A 24609-nucleotide genomic window follows, 5' to 3' on the forward strand; every position below is an offset into this window, starting at 1 on the left:
GAAGAACTAATACCAGATGGGTATACAGATGGGTATACAGCAGAGTTTTACAAAACCTTTAAAGAGGAACTAACACCAATACTTTTCAAGCTATTTCAGGAAACAGAAAAAGAGGGAGCACTTCCAAATTCATTCTATGAGGCCAACATCACTCTGATTCCTAAACCAGACAAAGACACTTCAAAGAAAGAAAACTACAGACCAATATCACTAATGAACATAGATGCAAAAATCCTCAATAAAATTCTGGCAAATCAAATACAAAAACATATCCAAAAGATCATGCACCATGATCAAGTAGGATTCATCCCTGGAATGCAAGGCTGGTTCAATATACAGAAATCGATAAAAGTTATGCACCACATCAAAAGACTTAAAGATAAGAACCATATGACCATCTTGATAGATGCAGAAAAGGCTTTCAACAAAGTACAACATCCCTTTATGTTCAAAACACTAGAAAAACTAGGGATAACAAGCATTTACCTCGACATTATAAAAGCTATCTATGCTAAGCCTCAGGCTACTATCATTCAAAATGGAAAAAAATTGAAAGCATTCCCTCTAAAATCTGGAACAAGACAGGGATGCCCTCTCTCACCACATCTATTCAACATAGTTCTCGTAACACTGACCAGAGAAATTAGACAGACAATAGAAATTAAAGGCATAAAGATAAGAAAAGAAGAACTTAAATTAGCACTATTTGCGGCTGACATGATCCTATACCTAGAAGACCCAAAATGTTCTACCAAGAAATTTCTAGAGCTGATAAATGAATTCAGCAAAGTGGCAGGATATAAAATAAACACACATAAATCAAAGGCATTCCTGTATGTCAGTGACAAATCCTCTGAAATGGAAATGAGGGCAACCACCCCATCCAAAATATCCTCAAAAAAATAAAATAAAATAAAATACTTGGGAATCAACCTAACAAAAGAGGTGAAAGACCTATACAATGAAAACCACAGAACCCTAAAGAGAAAAATAGAAGACCTTAGAAGATGGAAAGATATACCTTGTTCATGGATGGACAGAACTAATATCATTAAAATGGCGATATTACCAAAAGTACTCTATAGGTTTAATGCAATGCTAATCAAAATCCCAATGGCATTCCTCACAGAAATAGAAAAAGCAATCATGAAATCCATCTGGAAAAATAAAATACCCAGAATAGAATAAGCAATTCTAAGCAGGAAGAGTGAAACAGTTGGTATAGCAATACCAGATTTTAAACTATACTACAGAGCAATAGTAACAAAAACAGCATGGTACTGGTACCAAAACAGGTGGGTAGACCAATGGTACAGAGGAAAGGACACAGAGACCAATCCACAAAATTACAACTACCTTATATTAGACAAAGGTGCTAAAACCTCGCAATGGAGAAAGGATAGCATCTGCAACAAGTGGTGCTGGGAGAATTGGAAATCCATATGCAACAAAATGAAATTGAATCCCTTTCTCTCACCATGCACACAAGTTAACTCAAAATGGATCAAGGAGCTAGGAATAAAACCAGAAACTCTGCATCTAATAGAAGAAAAAATTAGCCATAATCTCCATCTAGTGGGGTCAGGCTCCAAATTCCTTAATAGGACATCTATAGCACAAGAGTTAATAACAAGAATCAACAAATGGGACGTATTCAAACTAAAAAGTTTTTTCTCCACAAGAGAAATAATAAGTGAGGTAAATAGGGAACCTTCAGCTTAGGAACAAATTCTTACCCATCACACTTCAGATAGAGCACTAATTTCCAGAGTATACAAAGAACTAAAAAAGTTAAACAACAAGAAAACAAATAACCCAAACAACAAATGGGCCAAGGATCTGAACAGACATTTCTCAGTGGAGGATATAAAATCAATCAACAATTACACGAAAAAATGCTCATCATGTCTAGCAATCAGAGAAATGCAAATTAAAACCACTCTAAGATACCATCTCACTCCAGTAAGAATGGCAGCCATTATGAAGTCAAACAATAACAAGTGTTGGTGAGGATGTGGGGAAAAGGGTACACTTGTACATTGCTGGTGGGACTGCAAATTGGTGCAGCCAATTTGGAAAGCACTATGGAGATTACTTGGAAACCTTGGAATGGAACCACCATTTGACCCAGCTATTCCCCTTCTCAGACTATATCTGAAAGACTTAAAAAGAGCATACTACAGGGATACAGCTACATCACTGTTCATAGCATCACAATTCACAATATCTAGACTGTGGAACCAACCTAGATGCCCTTCAATAGATGAATGGATAAAAAAATGTAGCATTTATACACAATGGAATATTACTCAGCAGTAAAAAAATAACAAAATCATGACATTTGCAGGGAAATGGATGGCATTAGAGCAGATTATGCTAAGTGAAGTTAGCCAATCCCTAAAAAAAAATGCTGAATGTCTTCTTTGATATAAGGGGGGTGACTCAAAATAGAGCAGGGAGGAAGAGCATGAGAAGAAGATTACCATTAAACAGGGACAAGAGGTGGGAGGGAAAGGGAGAGAGAAGGGGAATTACACAGAAGATGGAAGGAGACCATCATTGTTATACAAAATTACATATAAGATGGTGTGAGGGGGAAGAAAAAAAGAGAGAGAGAAATGCGTTATAGTAGATGGGGTAGAGAGAAGTGATGGGAGGGAAGGGGAGGGGAGGGGGGGATAGGAAGCACAGCAGAACACAACAGACACTAGTATGGCAGTATGTATAAATGTGGCTGTATAACCAGTGTGATCCTGTAATCTGTACACTGGAAAAATAAGAATTCATACCCCATTTGAATCAAAATAAATAAATAAATAAATAAATATATGTATTTTATCCACCTACAACTAAAAAATACATATTTTTTTAAAAAATCATGGTTTTGAATCATTTTTCATTACAGGGGAAAATGTCCACAGGACAATATGAACTTTACCAACTTGCTAAATCATTCTAAGCTTTAAATGATCTGCAAAATCTATAAAATAAAAATTATTTATTTTTTCATAAGGATGTGCATTGAGATAAAATAATGTTTTTAAAACTAAATAGAAGCTACATATAGTAATGGCTACCATGATTTTTTTTAAGAGAGACAGAGAGAGAGAGAGAGAGAGAGAGAGAGAGAGAGAGAGAGAATTTTAATATCTATTTTTTTAGTTTTTGGCGGACACAATATCTTTACTTGAATGTGGTGCTGAGGATCGAACCCAGGCCACACACACATGCCAGGCAAGCGCGCTACCGCTTGAGCCACATCCCCAGCCCAAATACCATGATTTTCATACACCAAGAATAACTGAATTTTTTGAATATTTAATATATTCTAGTCACTGTATTGGGTTTGGGGTAGAAAAATAAGAGATGGAGAGACCTCCTCTTGTGTAGACACCTATATAGCAAAAGAAATACCCCCTGGGACACATGATTTCACATAAGATGTATATTTCTGTTACTACAGTACCAAGGCTAAATCAGTTTATTTCAGGAGTGGAAAAGATAGACCTAGATAATAATTGTTGAAAAAGAACACCCAGAAGTGAATGAGACTGACAAGAGGATTTTATATGGATACAAATAAGGCAAAAACAGTTCTAAGCAGAGAATTCTTTCCACATAAAGGCAGCATGTTGTATGCTATTTTTCTAGGAATAGCAAGCAATCCCAAGTGTCTAGCCTAAATAGAAGATAAGGTTGTTGGGACAGTTAATTATGTACTTTCTGTGTCTTGCAAGACCTCTCTCTCTCTCTCCTCTCTCCTCGCTCCTCTCTCCTCTCTCCTCGCTCCTCTCTCCTCTCTCCTCCCTCCCTCTCTCTCTCTCTCTCACCTTCTGGTCTGCCATGAGGTAAACCACTCATTCTGCCACGTGCTCCCTGTCATGATATGACTGACATTCTGCCTCAGAAACAATGAAGCCAGGTGACTATAGACTTAAGCCTCTAAGACTGTGAAGAAAATAAATCTCTCCTCCTTATAGGTTGATTTTCTCAGAGAACAAAAGGTGACTAACAGACTATTCATTTCCTTGGAAATTTCTGGATAATAAACTTCTATCATCTGAGAGTACAAATCTGCAAAAATAGAACAGGGGACCATACTCAACCTCAAGATTCCTCTACAAACATTCAATTCCAGTATTGGGGTATCGCTTTTGGGTTTTTTTTGTTGTTGTTGTTTGTTTATTTTTTGTTTTGTTTTGTGTGTTGTTGTTTTTTGAGATAGGTTAGCACTATGTGCCCAACCTTGTCTCAAACATATGTTCTAAAGTGATACTCTTGCCTTAGCCTCCCCAGGAGATGGGACTACATGAATGTGCTGCCACACCTGTCTGAAATACATATATATATATATATATATATATATATATATATTCTCATAGTTAAATTCCATATTCCCTAAACCAGTTACAAAACAGTCAACATTTATCTCCTGGTAGCTGAATGTAAGATATGAACAGAACTCTAACACATCTGAAGTCTGAACAAAGAACAGGAGGAAAAGCCCACTGAGCCTCCTAAGCATCATCTCAGGGGATTTTGCCACAAGGAGTCTGTAGCCAAAGGAACAGCCACAGTAAAGGATCATAGACAGCAAGGGACACTATGAAGATAAAACCTTGGAATGTCAGGGAAGTAATGGAGATTCAGCCTCTGGGAGAACACCATCAACACTACAGCCCAAGCTGATCCTCTCTGTTGGGGTGCTCAGGACCTCCTCCAAAAGAGGTGAATTGTGAAGGGGTATAGGGAGCCCCTCAGACTCACTTGGCATAGAGGAGATGGTCATGGACACATCTCCATACATAAACATGAAGTATGGAAAGAGAGCTCCAGAGAAGGAAGTTGGAGGGAAAGAGAAAATGTGAGAACCATCAATCATGTTATAGTAGGAGACACCCCCTTCACTGTAGTCCAGGAAAACACCCACTCTGCAAAGATCCTGCCTAGGAGATTACAAAAACATAGGGCCACTCCAGGCAAAATATCTATTGTTAAACTTCCCCATGACCCAAACCCCCTATCTGGTACTTCCTTGTGCCAGCATGTTCTGCTCATATCTTTCCTATAGACTCCCAGAGTCCACTTGCTTAAGAATTCATTCTCTATCTCCACTTCCCAGTACCATCTTCCTGGTGTGATGCCCTCAAGACCCAACACACTGCATTTTTCATCACGGTACACACAGGGGTCCTTCCAGGTCAGGCACGTCTTTTCATGACAAACAGAAAGCCTGTGGTGAGCAGAGTCTGAATCCTGTGTGACAGAACCTGTTGAGAGAGTTATGAATCATGCAAGGTCCTCACCTGCCCAAAGACAAAGCACACAGCCACCCATCACCTCAGAGCCACATCACTGCCTGAGCTGAGGAGGGGATAAGCCTCCTGAGATACAAGTCTTATAATTCAAGCCCACATCCTCTACCAGGAGAAGGAGCCAGAGGCTTATTTGGGGGTTAGACCTGTGACAGGTCCCTTGAGAACCAGTACCAGTGTTGTGACCATCATTTCTGCCACAGCAACACCATTGGTGATGCCAGCACCTGAATCACCACAGAGAACTTAAGGAGAAGCCAGAAGCCATGAGGGCAACAGGAGAAACATCTAGAAGCACACAGTCACTCACAGGCTTGGAACCGTTCCTTCCGCCAGTCTACAAGAGAACACACATCTCATATCAGGGATTTGCAGAGTCTCTACACATCAGGGTCAGCATGCAGTCTTCTGAAACAGCAATGTGGGAGGAAGAAGGGAAAATCTGTGTGAAAACATTCAGCTGCTCTATTTATTTCTTACACACAAACATATACATATCCACCCACCCCCCCACACACACATACATGCACACAAACACACACAGACACACACACAACTCACACATCCTGCTGCAGCCTTCCATGAATACTAAGCCAAAAAGCTTAACACCCCAGGAATAAAATGCTGGATGTCAATCTGAAAGGTCACTGTTCACATTTATAATATGTTCTCAAGACACAGACACACAACCATCCTAACAACTAGGTTATCTTGTGATACAATTGAGGTTGTCAAAATTTCTAAGACCTCCATTTACTTATAAAGAACTGACTGTGCTGAACTTGTAAGGTTAGTTCTAAGCCATGAGTAGAGAATTACATCTAGCTTAGCTGAATTTGGAGGATGACAATAAATCGTGAGTGTAGGGAACTCAGAGAAATCTTACCCATTTAGGTGGCAGTGGAGAGGGGTTTAAGATGGAAGCAAAAGCAGTTAAAAACAAGAAAGAAACATATCCAGTGAGAGGTCAACACTAGTGACTTTTCTTCCACTTCTCACAGACCAATAGGAGAAAAACATCCATACAGATATGGGGGAACCCAAAAATATTGGACCTAATCATTTGCCTACCATAAGAATTTCCTGAAGAGTTTTAAAGCTTCCAGCTATGATAGAACCCATACTCCTACACTCCAGAGTGTGTAAATATGTTAAATACATGACTAGGCAACTTTATCAATGTGATTAAGATTCAGGTTCTTGAGTAAAGGGAGATTATTCTGGATTCTCTGGATCAATCCAAAGGAATCTCATGAACCCTTGTAAAACACACCTTTCTTGGCTGTGTCGGAGAAGGATAGAATCACAGAAACAAGGTCAAAAACATGCTGTGCTGCTGGCTTTGAAGATGGAAGAACAGGCCCCCAAATGAGGGAGTACAGATGGCCTCTAGAAACCGCACAAGACAACAGCCTCCAGAAAGGAACACAGCCTTGTCCACACCTTCTTGGACCTCTGTCCTACAAACATGTAAGATAATATATTTGTGTTGGTTTAAGTCACTAATTTTGTAGTAATTTGGCAGCAAATAGAAAACTAATATGCCTACATAAGTGACACACCCAATATGGAACAAAGCACTGGCAGAGAAATGTGCTTTCAGAAAACATGAAACTCCCTGTTTCCTGCACACAGGAAGCTGAGGACCCATAAAATATAATATGCTCTGCTAGATAATGAAGAGACATATAGGTGCCCAGTGAGTCAGTGAACCAGAAAACGACTGAAGGTCATAGGAAAAAGCCTAATGGCAACCAGGAATAAGTTTTCACAGACCTTGGACTTTACCTCAGGGTCAGGAGAAAGGAGACCAAGCAATGAGGTGAGACCTGCCTTTTCTCAGGAGACACCAAACCAATGGTCTTATGAACCAGTTCACACTAGCATCCTGATGATAAGGACCTGAAATAACTAAGAGAAAACACATGGTCCCTCTTTCACCACTGTCCCAAGGCCAAATAAATCTCCTCCAATTTCCATACTCCCTTTTGGGAAGAAGATAGGAAGTTCATTGACCAAAGCAAATTCTACATATGTCGTACACTTCAAAATGTCTTCATTTGAAAAGCTTTTGCCTCCAACAGGGCAGAGATCCCAAAGCCTCAGCAACAAGATTAGAATGATGGAAATAATAAATGAACAGGATCTTTTCTTTCTTAAAGATTTGTGTTTAAATTTGTGCCCTCCATTTCCACTAATACAGGTTCAATCACATACATTGCTATTTCCATCTTTGTTGAGTTGCTTGATAGAAACTAGATAATACTAAATGGCTGAGCAGACCCAAATGATTTTTGGATAAAAGTAAATTTTGCTCATTTTTCACCAACACATTAGTTGGAATCCAAGTATAATTTTATATATAATAACTGACTGAGATTATCAAAGGAGAAGCAAATTGAGTTCAAGGAAGCAGACAGCGGAGAAAAAAAGGACTGAAAGAAAAAAAACTTTGAGACTTCCCAATGTATCAAGTACTATGCTGTGTGCCTTATAATGCACTCTTCACATAATTCCCACAGGAAATTTTAATTTATAACTCATTGTTACAATTTCATGAGCAAGATGAGATCAGACATTTGTCCACCTCACACTACGGACCTGTCAATATGAAAATGTGGATTCTAGAATATCAACGGTGTTTATCCTTACAAAATATGGTAATGGTGTTTATATTACAAAATAAAAGAGTATCCAAGTTATACATGAAAATAAATAGACATTAATTCAACAGGTAATTGGGAGATAGTTAAAAAGACTATTTGATCCTTTTTTTAATGAACATGTCCCCAGAAAAAATCATTAAGATTCTCAGAGTGTTCCTCATACATCTGATTCCAAAGCCTCCTTGATGCCATGGCTCACCCTTCTCTGTCTCTCACAGTCTATATCCCTGATGTAAAAAAGATACAACCAAAGAAGAAAGGGCATATTAGACAAATTCAGATGACACAGATCCTAAACTCACCTCCAGAGCTGAAGAGTCTTCTGGACAATCTTTCATTGCATTGGAAACTGCCTTAGCATATGACTGTCATAACTGCTCTGGAAGGCAGAAGTGGTCTCATTATTGCAGGAAAACTCAATGAGATAATCACTTGGAAACAGCTTAATGGAATTCACATACACATGCTCACACACACACACACACACACAAACACAATGCATTCAGTGAAATCTCTCAAAGATATGTCAAGGAGTTGGTTATATTTCATGCACACAATTAACCTGCAAATCCTCTTCACACTCAATTCAAACCACCTAGGATGTGATTTTCCATCTCTCACTGCTTCAGCACACCTAAAATTTCTACGTGACTCTTGAGCACTCTACTTTCCTTCTCACCTCCTCACTCTTCCCACATCATCTTTTCTTCTCTCATTTGTTCCATATCCTTTCTCAGGTAAACAATTTTAACATCTCCAGATTCTTCCTTTTATGATTTTCATAAATCTATATATATATATATATATATATATATATATATAATTTATAATAAATATAAATACATTATATATTTATATATCATATATTATATATTATATTGTATATAATCTATAACAAATATATAATAAAATAAAGGTGGGTGTATATATATATATATATATATATATATATATATCCAAGAACAAGCCCAACAAGCAAAGCAAAATTCTATTAAAAGCAGAGAAATTTTTGTGAACATTATTAATATCATTTTCTTCCTATAACAGAAACACAAACACAGAACATTGCATATACTTTCACGTGGTTCCAGACCCCCTAAGCATCCTGGACACCAAACTCAGAACACCAAAAACTAATTTCTCAACAATTAAGGTGCTCATAAGAAACCCAGCTGTGACAGCAAGTCAAAGCATGAGGTGGCTGAGAGGAGACCAATATCCAAAGGATCAGGAAGAAAGAAGAAAACCAAACCTGGACCTAAACAGTATGAATCTGGGGTAAAGAGAATACAGAACCAAGGCCCCACATTAGAAAGATGTAAGTCCTAAGCTGTCAAATATGATTTCTGAAATTTTATGGAGACCAGCAATTCCTATCCACAGTTCCAACCCTGCTCCATCCAGGCTCTGCTCACAACTGAACTCTCCAGTGTCACTGCACCAACAACAAATACCAGTTGAATGTGATGTCTTCAAGATCTATAACTAATACTAGCCTGCAGTAGATGGTGGGCCTAGAATATGTGCATTCCTCAGCTCCAGAACATGAAAAACTAAAATCAAAATTTAAAAAGACATTTTGGAAATTACCAAAAATGAAGAATTATTTATGACTGAGGTTGTGGCTCAGAGGTAGAGTGTTCATCTAGCATATGAGAGGCACTGGGTTTGAACCTCAGCACCACATAAAAATAAAATTAAGATATTGTGTCTACCTAAAAGTTAAAAAATAAAATAAAATAAATGAGGCATGATTAAAATACAGAAATGTGAGATGAGTTCTGTGGTCCAAACCCAAGGAGAAGTCCCTGTGATCTTCCAGTGCAAGTTATAATCATTTTTCTCTCCTTTCAGGAGAATTTTGCTTTCCTATTTTTCTTGGCTCTTGGTTAGTTTAGAGATGGGGCAGATTGATGTGTGACGATTATGAAAGAAAAAACCAAGAGAAGTTAAAAGTGTTTACTGGGAGGGGTGGGAAACAAATTAAAGAAGAGAGAGCAGGAAAACCCATCCCATCCTGGGTGGAGGCCACTGATACAGAAGGCAGAGGAGGAGCCAGGAGGAGAGAAGGCCAAGGAAACATCAGAGTCACTCACCTGCATACAGGGGGGCCTTCCTCCAGGCTGAAAGGGAACACACGGTGGTGAGACCACAGCTAAAGCAAGCCTGCTCAGCATGAATGTACCTGCCCTGGCCTTCCTCCATTCTAAACATGAGACTACCCACAGGAGGAGGGAGCCAGAAAGGAGATGGCCTCTTGCAGTATGCAGGGACCGCAGGGTATTGTGGGAAATTCCCTGGACCACAGATCAAGACGGCTGCTTTACAGGCCAACTTCTACCACAGTCCCACTGCTTTCTCTCTGTCAGAAAACCATCTGTCTGAAAACTTGTAAAAGTCCATATTCTATTTGTCTTTATTCAGTTTTGCTACTAAGGATAAAAGTTATACTATGTGTGTAAATATTTGAGAGGATAAAATATAATTTACTCAACAATTTTCAGAGATATTACTATATCCAGGCTTTCTCTGGCAAAGATATATTTGGGAAAGGGGTGAGAATGTAGCCCGTGGAAGAGGGCTTTCCTAGCATGCAGAAGGCACCAGATTCACAGTTCATTAGCAAAAAATAAAAAAATAAAAATGAAAAAACATTTGGGAAATTACCAAAAATGAAGAATGATTTAAATATAGGAATGTAAGGTGAGTTCTTCTGTAAAAATACCCAACTTTGGGGGCTGGGATTGTGGCTCAGTGGTTCAGCATTCACCTCATACATGCAGGGTCCTGGGTTTGATCATCAGTACCACATAAAAATAAATAAATAAAATAAAAGTATTATGTCCAATTACAACTAAAAAATAAAAATAAATTTTAAAAACCCAACTTTTCACAGGTGAAATTTTTCTAGAGAATAATAACCAATATTTCAAGAAGTACTTGGTTCACACCACCACATGCTCACTTGTAGTGAGCAGCCTACTTGGATTAGCACCTTTGGGAGCTGGAGAAAACATAATTTCTCAATGGTGATTTGTTGGGAGTAGAACAGAAGGTCACACTCCTAAACTTAATGACTCCGTTTACTTATACAGATCACTTAACAAACTTTTAGTATTTGCCTTTAAGCTTCTAAGTGCAAACCAACAGCTAGATGCACTGAAAGCTAAAAATTCATATTCTCACATGAGACCCACACAGGTGATGGTAATGTGGTTCCCATCAGTGGAATATGCTGGCTGCAAAATGAAACCTAAGAAAAATAAAATGATGAAAAAAACCACAGGGCACAGAAAATATTTTTAGAAAGCAGGGGTGGGACAGGGTAGTCGATCATACAGATTGAGCTTCTATTCTAAACCTGCAAAATGGACCCCATGTTTGCTTTTTTTTATATCAGGGAACATCAAAGGCCTTCCATAGAATGTCCTTCACCAAAAAAAGTCATATGTGGGCTGTCCAGTTCCCAATGGGTTACACCCACCTCCTCAGCTACTATGAGGTTATCTAGTAGGTTGTGGATAAAGGTTATGTGTCTTGAGAAATCTATTGCATGGGAGAGCCACAGATAGTTTCCAAGGTTAATCCTAAAACCTTCCTGGCTGCCAAAACTAAAAAAGACCCTCAAATAATTCATGGATGGCATCCCGCATAATATAAAGTGGGAAAGCCAAGGTTGAAAGGAGATGCAGAATACATGACAAACAAGGGGCCACCATCATACCCATGTTTCCAAGATCTAGGTAGGAAATAGCAGCCAAGATCTAGGAAAGCTCAGGGAGCAGGGTTCTGGCTTCCACTAGCTTCCAACTAGCTTCCCATGGATGGGGACCCACATGTCTGTGCCTAGATAGAAAGAAGGAGAAGGGACACCAGGTAGGATACGGAAACAGGAGATACCGGGAGAGTCACGTACCAGACAGAAAAGCAGCTTTACTCTGATCTGACAAAAAAACACAAGAAATAGGGGAGCTAGGAACTAGAATGTCTGCTAACAAAGAAACATACAAAATTCAGGCAGGAAAGCAGAATTTGCTGAGATCTGCCTGGAGTTCATCTGAAAGAAAATGAAAAACAGCATGAACGCCCATCCCCAAGAAATGGAAAGACTGTGTGCCTGAAAAACCCCAGAAAAACATTTCTGTTTATTGAATTTCTATCTACAAACCCACCCAACCACACTGACTCTAGCTGTCCTCTTTGATCTCCTCAGTCACCTTCTCTAGGCCCAGGACCCTGGATCTCCCTAGAGAGCTGGACCCCAGACTCTGGCCCCTGTCAGCTGTCCCAATCACCACCAGGTCTGCACTTGCCCTGTGGGGTCTTACCAATGGCCTTCAGTGCCTGTTCCTTTGCCTGCTGTTTCTCTGCCTTAAGCTGCCACAGGTGCTCCTTTTCCTGCCTCACCTGCATCCTTCTGGAATGTACTTTTCTGATAAAACAGCTAGGCACCAAGAGTAGGAGCCCCAGCATGGTCAGGATCACAGCAAATGCTGGCTTCCAGGGAGAAGCCTGAGGGAAGAAGGGCTCTGTGGCCCAGGCAGACAGAGGTCAGGGGCACACCCAGGAGAGCCAGCACACTCAGAGAGGCCAGCCCCTCCCCACAGCTCTGCTGGGAGTGGGAAGCAGCACTGACCTGGGATGTAAATAGCCATGGCCTTCTCCTGGCCCAGGACAGGGTTGAGGACAGAGCAGGTCACATTCCCCACAGAACTGTCTCTCACCACCAGAGTGGCCTCCACACTAAACAGCTCCTCAGTGTCTTGGGTGTGGGCCTCAGAAAGCGCTGGGAACTTGTTTCCACTGAGGTCTCTCCACTGCACCTGGGGCTTTGGGAACCATCTTGAGGCTTTGCACACCAAGCGCACTCCATCCTCTTCTGGCCCTTCTATGTGCACTTGGGGGTCAGAGCCCATCCCTGTGGGATGGAAGCTGTGGAACCCCAAGAGGCCTCCTTGGGCCCTGAGACCCCAGAGTTGCCTATGAGTTACACAACTTCAGGGGGAAGGTTTTCCATGTTGAATTCTGGGGGTTCTATCAGAAGGGTCACCTACCAGAGGGAATTAAAGGAAGGAGCATGACCCACACTGGGCAGTGGGCTCTTCTAGCGAACTGTGAGGCCAGAGGCAACAGGAAGAATTTGGTCCCAAGGCTCCCTCCATGAACCTCAGTCTTCTCACCTCACACACTCTCCTGGGACATCTGCCTCTCTGTGTATATCACTTCCAAAATTGTATTGCATGACTACTTAGTTTCCTGAATTCTCTACCCCTACACCCATGTTCCCATGAGTTATCTTTACCAGGTTTCCTCACAAACATTTCAAACTCAAAACTACAAAACTGGCTTCATAATTTGGACCACTTGTGATAAAATGATTATTAAAAATCCCAATTCTTCACCCTTATTTATAGCCAGTTCTTCCACTTCCACTTTTACTGCCTTTACCTTTTGCCTCTGGGACCAGTCATGGGATTCAAATTGGCAATGAAAAATTAGCTAATGTGACTGCAGAGGTTTGAAAAGCACTTGAACCTTGCCATTTCCACAGGAGGACAATCCTGGGCTACCCAGTGGAGGATGGGTCCTGTGACATTGCCTGGTCCACCTGCTTCATCTGCCCTAGTTCAGTCAAATGACCACCTGAAACATGAGCACACTTAACCAAGGTGCACCTGGTGAATGTTTCAGCTGACTTAAGAACAAGTGAAAATTAAAAGTGAAAATCTCAATTCTTCCTGTTGAATAAAAGAAGATTCTTCTCTTTTTCTTCTAGCATTTACTTTGAGAAACTGCAATTACACAATGGCACTTTCTCCTCTTTTGAAATGTTGACACATGATTTTGAAAATTGGCTAGGATTTTGCCAGCTTTGTAGCTCAGGAATTTCTTTCTCAAGGAGCTGGGAATCATTTATTTGAAATGTAAACATCAGGGAAGATACCAACCCTTTGGCACCTTTTCTGTGTAAATGTAGGAGTCAAACTTCTGTGGGCACCTTGTTCCAAGTTGTAAAACCACCTCATGTCATAAAGCTGGAGGAGTTTATTCTTCTTCCAGATAAAACCTGTTATATGATACAGATGGTCTCCCAAACTATCAGGTAAATTTAGAATGACATATGCAGAACAAATTGCTTTGAGCCCTCTTAATAGAGAATTACTTATTGTTCATCTTGAAAACAAGTATACAGGCTATAGAAAGAAAGATGAAATTCCTTTCTGGTCATGTAATTCCTTAGGAGATCATGCATGATATGTATCATTCTGGTTTGATGCTTATTAATTATTTAGTGTATTTTCTCCTAGTATGAGAGATTTTGTTTTTAATTATATTTATGAAATATAACCAAGTATGCATAACTAAACCCAGGTGATTATTAGCCAAGATCAGTCCCAATTAGTTGAATTTGGTTAGTGCCTAAATTAAATACATTTTTATTGCCAAACACACCTGAAATAGTGGCTGCTTGTTACACATCAATATTACAGCAGTAGAAGTGACACATACTTATCAATAGTCCTGCCATGAAACAACAAATGTTTTAAATAAAATTCTGGAAGTCTCTCAAGTATTTTCTTCCCCCTCCAAATTTTGTGCACACAAGTCTATTCAGTTGAATCTGGTTTCTAAACCTGTCTGACCCCTCCTCTCCCACCCCACTGCCATGCCTCAGGTCACACACTCATTCTCTCCACATCATAACTGCACTCCAGGCCTCCCTCTTGCTCACCTCCCATCCATCCATTCACAGCTAACAACATGAGCATTCCCAGCATGGCTCTGTTTAGGATTCCCCCTATTCTGCATCCAAACTCCATAACACAGCACACAAAGCCTTTACTGATCTGGTAACTGCCTTCCTCTCCAACACTTCTCCCCGAACTCCACCACCTGAGACCCTCAGGGCCCATACACTCAACCCTAAGAACTATCTGGTTAAGTGCAAGTAGCCAATATCACGATATTGTATGCCTTCTGCCTTTTTAACTTCCAGCCCATCAACACCCAGGGCTTTTGTGCCAGCCCAGGTGTCCACTCCTAATGACTTCATCCTGACACCTGTCAGTGGTGTTAATATAGGACCATCTCCTTATTCCAGCATTGCTACTTCTTTCCATCCTCCCCCTCACTCCTCCTACAATCCAGGATGGTTTCATTATACCCTGAATAATCAACAATATTTCTAACTCAAAGGTTTCAAACCAGGTGCTCCCTCAGTGTTAAATTCTGGCCCACCCAGATAGCCCCCTGGCTAAATATCTACTTCCTTTGAACCTTGCTCAGATTGTCAGTAAGGCTCTGCCTTGGCCTCTATGTAACACTGCAGCTTGTCCTAACTTACCAGCCCACATCCTGTTCCTGTTTTTTAATTCTACTTGGTCTTTTGTCTTAAGTACTTAACACCATATCACATGTTGTACAGAATTATTTATTATAATTATTTTTCCTTTGTCTCTAGGAGGTAAACTCACTGCTGAAGTCTATGCTATACTGATATATCTCTGGTGCACAGAATAAGTCCTCCCATATTTGAGATGCCCAATATACAGTGTTTGTATTGATCAATGAAAAACTGAATGAATCATTTTTTCCTCTATTTCACCTATTGAATGTGAGGCTAAATTAGATGATCCCTGATATTCCCACCAAACCCAGTACTCCCAAGATCTCCAGAATAGATGTCGATTAACTAACCTGCCACCTTTAGTTCCAAATCAGCCTTTTCAGAGAAGCCTCCATGTCTGAAGAAGCAGGTATATGTTCCATTGTCAGAAACCTGGACCTTGTGGATGTGCACAGCAGGCTGCCCCTGGGTGAGGAACTGCTCACCAGTGAGTTCCACCCTCTATAATCAGCCATCTGCTCCTCAGTCTGTTCCCGTTGGTTCCAGTATATGAACACTGCTTGTGAGAATTGATGCAGAACCACCTCAGTTCCATGTTCTCTGCATTGATGCCAGGGACTAGGGCGTAGGGTAGTATGTCATCCTTGCCCAGCACTGCCACAATGGGGTGGTAAGGGCTAATAACCTGGAACTGCTCTGTGGACACAACATGGGGAAAAAAGCTAGAGAGACACAGACTAAAAACAGAGAATATATACCATCAGGTGGAAATGCCAGGAAAGCTGGGACAGGGGCCAGATGAGATGAGCCCTGAGGTTTGATAGATTTGGAAGAGATCTTCTGACTATATGATATGGCCCCAAAATGATGCCAAAGACACGCCCTCACTGGCATCTGCTCCTGGTCCCAGGCCCTTCCATGAAGTAATCTCTAATTCAGTGGTTCTCAAGCTTTCATGCACCTGAACCACTAGGCTGCCTTATAGAGCACACATCACTGGACTCCACTCCAGAGTGTCTCATTCACTAGATCTGGGGTGGGCTAATGAATGTGCATTTACAAGGAGTTCCAAGGTTGGTTTGGGGAGCACACCTTGGGAACACCAGGCCTAAATTGCCCTGTCTCAGGTCAAACCTGAAAACAGACAAAGTGCACACCTACGGTGAGATCAGACTCTGGTCATTCAGCCACACCCAGGAAATTTCCCTCTTCCAATTCTAAATTTTTTTACTTCAGTCTATATTTTTATCCTCGACTGAGGGAGGAGAGAAATACATATGCACTTTAAAACACAGAGTCAAATGCTACTTACTGCTGTGAAAATCCTGTTCTCTGTCATTCATGGAAACCCCCATCACTGCATGTTCAAGAAGCAAGTTCACATCACTCTACACCCCCTTGGTTCTCTTGGACTTCTGAGGCTAACACATGACTCCTCTGCAGAACACGCTGCAACACCTCCAAAGAGCTATTCTCAAACCTTGTGCCTCTCCAATCTGGTCTCAGACACCGTTAAATCTCAACTGGAGGATGACTGGGATTCCTGACCTCAGTGATCCTTTTAACAGGTGAGCTAAGCCATGTTGCTGCTCTGCTCAAAGCCTTCACATGGCTCCCCACTTCTCCCCAGGCCTGAGAAGGTGGACACATTTCCCAAGACCTCTCTGAACTCACCTACTGCTTCTCTCCCCATGGGCTCTAGCCCAGCAAACCCTGGCCTCTGTGCTTCCTCACACCTCAGCACACTGCCAGCTCTGCACAGGCTCCTTCCCTTGCAGGAACCCTCCTTCCAAATGGTCCTACAGCTCACTCCTCCTTCTCCAGGGTTATGCTCCCAACTACACACCACCTCACTGAACACTGCTGCCTACCCACACCTGCCTCCCATGCCCCTGACTGCTCACACCCTGCCCTGCTGCATTTCCCATCACATTCATCTCCTCCACTTAAGCCTCTCTTCCTACTTGCAATTATTATCACTTTCTCCTGCCAGAAGGTAAACTTTATGACAAGATTTCTGTCTGATTCTTTCATAGAATAGCACCTAGCAATCAACATTTCATTAATATTTCAGGAATAAAATGAATGAATGAATGGAATGCATGCATCACACACACAAGAAAAGGCAAGAAAACAAAAAAATGAGGGAAAATATATTTTCAAATGTTTTTCTATCTTGCTTTTTAAAACCACAAAGGGAGACAGATGGGGACACTCACCCATGGACAGCTGGACAAGGAGAAGCAGGGAAGTGAGACAGCAGAGCAAGGAGCGACTGCAGTGCCCTTCCATATCTTTAGAGCTGGGGAGAGAGATGGGGATGAGGGCCAAGACCTGCAGGCAGGAGGCAGGTGCAGCCCAGAGCTCCAGCACCTCAGCATAGAGAGCAGGGCTCAGGGCTGGACAGCAGGACCCTGCTGTAGCAAAGCATTTCCTATGGCACATCATACTAACAGGGTGCTAGGCCCCCCACAACCCTGACACTGACAAACAGCTGAGCCCAGGCTCCTTTCAGCTCTTCTGGAAAGACTGTGGTATCAGGAAACAATAGAATTACCTGGTAATAAACTGTTCCTTTCTTTCCCACCTCAACCACAGGGCAGCTCTACTTGGCCTTTCCTTTCCCCATACCTAGAGCTCTCTTTCCCTATACCTCTCTCTCTCTCTGTTATTCACCACTCATGACTCCCCCAGAAAGGAGGGCCCAGATTCATGGTCCCTATCAGGAAGGACATTCACCTCCTGCTTCTCTCTTGTTCTTCCCTCTAATTATGCCCAGGTTTGGCCTGGGCAGTGTCAGAGGCAGACTCATTCTCAAGGAGGCTGTGGTGCCCATCACAGGAGGCTAGAACGGCCTGACATTTGGTCTGCCTATTAGGAGATGAGACACCAGAATGGACACATAGGCCCAGAGCATCTGAAACATGTTCCCCAGTTACTGCAATGTCAGATCAGTTGCAGAGAGCCAGCACAGGCACTGACCATATGTGTGACCCATCAGTGACCCAGGAAAAATTTACTGACCCTCCCAATCCCAGGTAGGTCAGGCCCATGTATGGTCAAGGGTGAAACAGGTGAGTCCTAGTGGAGGGATTTCAAAACTAGGTCATGGAAAAAGGCCTAGAGGTCTCAAAGTTGGACCTCTTCTCCTCAGAAAAATAGAGGGGTGCATAGGGCAGGAGAGGCCCTGTCCAGCCCCAAGAAGCACATTCTAATAGTCCTTGGGATGCTACACACTCTGTTCCTCTCCTGTCACAGAGACTCCTCTCCCCAGGCACAGCCAGGGCCTCTGCTCTCTAATAACCACCAAGAAATACTTAGGCCCACCATTCACTGAGAGTCATTTTACCTTGAACATTTCATACCTCATAACCATGATGATTTAGTACAATACCATGAAGTGGTTCTCACTGTCCTCATTCTAGAGCTGAGGGATGGAGCCTCTACAATATGTGGAAACTATCCAAGGTCATAGGATCATGAGGACAAACACTGACAGGGGGAGGTCTGCCCCAAGGCAAAATCTAAATCTAAAAGAGTTGGGGGCACCAGCGCTATGGGTGCTCCAGGGACCTGGAGGGCAAAAGGGAAGAAAAAGAGTACATCAGAACTTCTATCATAAAAATTTTATTCTTACATCTATTTGTTTTTATTTTTTTTTATTTTTTTAAGAGAGAGTGAGAGAGGAGAGAGAGAGAGAGAGAGAGAGAGAGAGAGAGAGAGAGAGAGAATTTTTAATATTTATTTCTTAATTCTCGGCGGACACAACATCCTTGTTGGTATGTGGTGCTGAGGATTGAACCCGGGCCGCACGCATGCCGGACGAGCGCGCTACCGCCTGAGCCAAATTCCCAGCCCGTCATCTATTTGTTTTTATAAGCTGAATAATATGTAGACATATTTGTTAGCTGCATTTTAAAATACATAACTTTAAAGGAGGGCATGCGGGTCTGGGGTTGTGGCTCAGTGGTAGAATGCTTGACTAGCATGTGTGAGGCACCTGGTTCAATTCTCAGCACCACATATAAATAAATAAAATAAAAGTTCATTGACAACTAAAAAATATTATTTTTTAAAAAAGGAGGGTATGTCCGGAACCATTTGGAAACTCCCTCCCAGTGAGGAAGGAAACACAAGCACCCAACAAGAGGGTGCTCCATGGATGCCAGAGCACTCTTGGGCCAATGGAAAGGCCACCCAGGCAGTCTTACCAGGTTTCCTCGGCCTCTGCTGCTTCCCCCTTGTGGCTAGAATGTGGCAGAGAGAAAAGGCAGTTCCATAAGGAAGACAGAGAAAGGGTATGGAGGTGCAGACAAGAAATCTTAAAACTGAGGGGAGCTGGGGTTTTTGCTCAGCAGTAGAGAGCTTATCTAGCATGTGCAAGGCACTGGGTTTGATCCTTCTCACCACATAAAGAAAGGAATCTTAAAAATGTGGAAGACATAAAAGGAAACCAGACATAAAATGCCAGATGTTGTAGGATTGCAAATATATGAAGTTAAAGAATAGACAGATGAATGCTGTGGTGACAGAAGTCATATGAGAAGCTCCAGGGCAATCTGAGGAAGTAGTTAAGACAAGAAGAGACAGCAGGGTGCCTCCTGGGGTGAGAGAAGGCTTCATATCTTAATCTGGGGTGCTTCCTCAGGTATACACACATGTAAACTGTGTAATTGGAAACTAAAGGTCAGTGCATTCATTCACTTTCAACATTAAAAAAAAATAAGAAAAGGCTGAGCACAGTGGAACACACATATAAACCCAGCAACTCAGGAGGCTGAGCCAAGAGGATTACAAATTGGAGGCAAGACTCAGCAATTTAGTGAGGATCTAAGCAACTGAGCAAGACTCTTTCTCAAAATAAAAATGGCTGGGAATGTGCCTCAGGGAGTAAGCACCTCTGGGTTCCATCTCTACGGAAAAAAAAAAAAAAATATATATATATATATATATATATATATATATATATATATATACACACACACACACACACACACACATACATATGGAAATAGATTATGGGAGAGGGGAAGAGAAAAAAACTATTTACCTTACACAATGTTTTTAGGCAGGTAAAACTTAAGTATGGTCAAAATAACCCTTATAAAACACATCAAGCATACATAAGCTTTTTCAGTTTACAGTTAGTCTTCATTATTTGATTGAAGCCCAAGTTTCCTCTAGAATATAAATTTCATGGTGGTGTGCATGTGTTCCCAAAGCCTGGGATTACATGATATGAGCCTGTCATATCATGGCTACTTAATAAATATTTGTTCAGTGACTATAACTGATCACATGGATTGCCCTGATGCTTTGGGGTGACTCAGCTCATCATGGTGGGAGCATATGCAGGAGCAAAACCTCTCATCTCATGGCTAAGAAGAGAGAAAGACTAAGAGAAAAGTGTCCTAAAATCTCCTTCAAGGGCACACCCCCAATGACCTAAAGACCTCCTCCTAGGCCCCACCTCCTAAAGGCTCCACCACCTCCCATTGCACCAAGCTGGGAGCCAAACATTTAAAAGTGCAGACATTTAAGACCCAAACCATAGTAGCATGGTACTACTCCATTGTTTCCTGGTAGTAAGAACAGAGAGATTCCACCCCTGTCGTCCCTCACTAAAAAAGACACAGCACTTAATAGAGCAAGCAAAATCCCCACAATACACTCAACAATGAGTCCAGTCAGATCATCCTTGTAACACTTCCTGGTGTGGACCAGGGCAAAATGCCAAAGTCAAGGTCAAAGGAGCAATCTCCAGGGAAAATGAGAATAAGTGCAGCAGGGGCCTAACTTTCTGCTGTCCTTGCTCCTTCATAGGTAAGTTGATAAAGTAACAGGTGGGCTGTGTGCCCTTCCTCATGGTGCTCGGCTCAGAGAAACTTTGTTAAAATATCCTGTGGTACTGGAGAGAATAGTCTGGATCATAATAGGATTCTTAGAGCATCCCTCCGACCCCACTGGAAAAGCCATGTGGCTAGTCAATGTAGAACAGTAAAGGAAACAATAATAAGTGTTGGGGAGGATGTGGGGGGAAAGGTACACTCAGACATTGCTGGTGGGACTACAAATTGGTGCAGCCAATATGGAAAGCAGTATGGAGACTCCATGGAAATCTGGGATGGAACCACCATTTGACCCAGCTATGCCTCTCTTTGGTCTACACCCAAAGGATTTAAAAACAGCATACTACAGGGACGCAGCCACATCAATGTTTATAGCAGCAAAATTCACAGTAGCTAAACTGTGGAGCCAACCTAGATACCCTTCGGTGGAGAAATGGATAAAAAAATGTGGCATATATATATATACAAATGAATTTTACTCAGCAATAAAAGAGAATAAAATCATGGCATTTGCAGGTAAATGGATGGCAATGGGGAAGATAATAAGTGAAGTTAGCTAATCCCAAAAATCAAATGCTGAATGCTTTCTCTGATAAAAGGAGGCTGATTCATAGTGGGGTAGGGAGGGAGAGCTTGGAGGGATAGATGAATTCTAGATAGGGAAAAGGAGTGGGAGGGAAAAAGGACGGGGCAGGGGATTAAAAAAGATGGTTGAATGTGATGGACATCATTATACAAAGTACATATATGAAGACTCAAATTGGGTGTCAACATACTTTATATATAAACAAAGATATGAAAAACTTGGTATATATGTGTAATAGGAATTATAATTAAAAAACAAAGTACATATATAAACACATGAATTGGCATGAACACACTTTATATACAAAGATATGAAAAATTTTGCTCCATATGTGTAATAAGAATTGTAATGCATTCCACCGTCATGTATTCAAAAATTAAATCAACTTAAAAAAGAACAGTAGAGGAAAGAAAGAAGAAAAAATAAAGGACACAGTGGAAGTGAAAGATTAATGAACTCCCTCAGAACCGGTGTTGAAATATCCTGGTCTGGGATTCACCCAAGAGACTCTGATGTTTCTCCAGAGCTTTGTGTGGTGGGAGGACACATAGGAGGTGCCAAAGAAGGGAAAAAAAGCCATTTGGGGAGGATGACTCTTCAGAAGAGAAACTAACTCTCCCAAACATCCCTTGGCCATTCTGAGATTCCCCCTCCCTCTGGCTAAAGCACTCTGCTTTCCATCACATGTCCCCCTCACTGAGGCAGAGAGAGAGTCAGAAAGGCGAGTGGCAAAGGTGACGGACAACAAGCAAATGTTCATACAGAGAATGAGGCAAAGAAAACACTAGCCAAGGACCTTGTGATGAAGTGGAAATGGGAAGTTACTCAGCTATGGGGAAGACCAAGGTAAGGGAATGAGAAGGGGGTCCACAGTTATGAGATGAGCAGCTTTCAAGTTAGAATAGAGGATCTGAGTTCCAGTCCTGTGGGGATGATCCAGAAAAGTCTCTTCCTCTCTTTACTCTTCTTGTCAATTCTGCAGCAGAAAAAAATATTTGGGTATATTGCAACTCATAACTCAATGTTTGATATTTACAAATTAATAAAAAGATATTTTGTAAAGTGTTTATCATAAAACCCCTAATATAAAAATATTCAACTTACAACTAGTATAAAAGTTTATAAAATCAATCTATTGAAAGCAATAAAATACTGTATAGTTCTCATAGTCATAAATATCTTTCTTACTGAGGAACAATACTGACCAAGTTATATCACATGTATTTGTGAATATGTAACAATGAATCCCACTATTATGTATAATTATAATGCACCAATATAAATGGGAAAAAAGAAAATTATTTATATATGTATTTTATTCCTCAATCAAACCACATTTACTCATTTACATATTTTTCTTTCTTTTTCCCTCCAGTTTTAATGAATGGTCATTCAGTATCACATACTATACTAGTTAGGGGCAAGTAATTTTTAATAAATCTTTTCTAATACTAAAATATTAAATAAATAAGTATAGAAATCAAAGAAATTAATTAATTAATTAATCAGTATTAGAATCAGTATTACTCTAGGCTGATTCACAGAGTATTTTAAGGAACAAATTGTTATTGTGCAACAAGAAATACAATTTAAATTAAAGATGGTATGATCCAGCAATCCTATGACTAGTAATATATCCAAAGGAATGGAAATTAGTGTGGCAAAGAGATATCTGAACTTCTATTCATTGTGATACTATTCACAATTGCTAAGATATGGAATCAATGTTGAGAGCCACAGCCCAGTCAGAATGATGCCTGGCATTTGCCAGAGGGAATGGTTGAAAGGTGATGCCAGCAAACCGTTGAGATGATGATTTAAGTTAAGCTATATATTATTTCTGTGATGCTGGATTGATTGTATTGTATATTTGACCTTTACTGCCTCCATCGCCCGCTATTTTGGAGTTCCCATGGAGTTCTCACCGGGGTTCAGAGAGATTGGACAGAGCCTGGTGGAGGGAGTGTGGTCCCGTGTGGTGTGAGGAGTGCCAGTGAGAGTTGGGGAATAAAGAGTTGCTGTTTGAATCTACAAGGCTTTGTGGCGGCTCAGTTATTTGTGCCCAGCCAGACTGCGGCAAATCAACCTAGGTGTCCATGGATGGATGTATAGATAAAGAAAATATATGAACAAACACACAACATAAACACAACATATGTACACATACATACAGGTAATACATATAGCCGTATTAATGCTCCAGTATTACACTGAAAGGACATAAAACCCAACTTATTAAACTTATTATGTTTTAAATAATTTTCCTTGACAACATAAAGAATGGATACCTTGAATAATACTGAGATAGTACTAAGATAGGAATAAACCATGACAAAAACAACCAGAGACTGAGTAGAACTGTCAAACAAGGACCTACAGCAGCCAATCTATGTGGACAGTGAAGTGGAGCTGGCCTGTGGGGTTCACACTCCCTTCTGAAGTCTGGGGTCTTTGAAGAACCTGGGTCTGTAGAGAAGCACCAAGAATCTTCTGGAGAAGTGATCTCTGCTTTAAAACAAAGAGAACAGGGTTTCAAGGATCTACACCATGGATTTGGATGTGATAAATGTAGGGAAAAAAAAGTCTTCCTCTGTAAAATCAAACATGTCCCTAAAACAAAACTAAAAAGCTCAGAAAAACACTTTGCAACCTTGATCACTATAACTTTCCAAGAGAAACTCATTGCAAGATGTCTACCTAGGTAACTTGTAAATCAGAGCAATGTTAACAAAGCTTTACCAATAGTGAGGATGTTAAGCACTCTCTCTGGGATTGGGCAGCTGGTCCTCTTGTTAGAAAGATTACTTTTATTTTGTATGGATAAAATCATGTTATCTGCATACCA

The 24609-nt window shown here is 41.0% G+C and overlaps 1 pseudogene; it reads right to left on the minus strand.

Moving 5' to 3' along the window:
• Positions 1 to 4627: 4627 nt before the first annotated feature.
• LOC113175617 (butyrophilin subfamily 3 member A2-like) lies at positions 4628 to 16684 on the minus strand (annotated as a pseudogene).
• Positions 16685 to 24609: the final 7925 nt, after the last annotated feature.

Source organism: Urocitellus parryii, chromosome 8 (genome assembly GCF_045843805.1).
Source record: "Urocitellus parryii isolate mUroPar1 chromosome 8, mUroPar1.hap1, whole genome shotgun sequence".
In the NCBI taxonomy this organism is placed as follows: domain Eukaryota; kingdom Metazoa; phylum Chordata; class Mammalia; order Rodentia; family Sciuridae; genus Urocitellus; species Urocitellus parryii.